The sequence below is a fragment of the Trachurus japonicus genome, chromosome 9 (genome assembly GCF_045865225.1).
Source record: "Trachurus japonicus isolate A0001 chromosome 9, Traja_1.0".
Taxonomy (NCBI): Eukaryota; Metazoa; Chordata; class Actinopteri; order Carangiformes; family Carangidae; genus Trachurus; species Trachurus japonicus.
In genome coordinates, this window is record NC_140915.1 from 3,690,378 (window position 1) to 3,690,910 (window position 533).

Below are 533 nucleotides of genomic sequence, written 5' to 3' on the forward strand. Positions count from 1 at the left end.
GCTGGTTACATTATTTTTAGGAGATAAATGTTGGTCTCATTGATGAAATGTAACAATTGTGGCAGTAGCATTAGTTAGTTTGAATTAAAAGTGAAGCTTCCTGTGTGTATTGGACAGAAGAGCAGCGCTGCCTCGGGGCTCTGGAGCCTACGGACACAAACCACCACATTTACATCAATAAATACATGTTTTACAATGAACCGATCAGTCTGCATTACATTTACATTAAGTTAACGTGGTTTTGAATAGAGGATTTGTGGCAAAAGCTAAAAGCTCGTCACGTCTGCTTATGTGAAACCTCTACCCCTTGTAGCTCCGTTTCAACGGTTAAGGGCTAGGGATGAAAACTAGAATTGGAATTGGGCATAAATCTTCCCGGTTGTCAGGTCACAGCTGTAGGCTACCGGGTGGGCGGAGCCAGACCCTCAGGTGTCCTTCTCCTCCTCGTCCAATCAGACGACAGCAGCTCCACTGATTCTTGTTTGTGCTGCTTTCAGGATCAAAAGAAACGTCTTCCTCATGGGACAGACCGG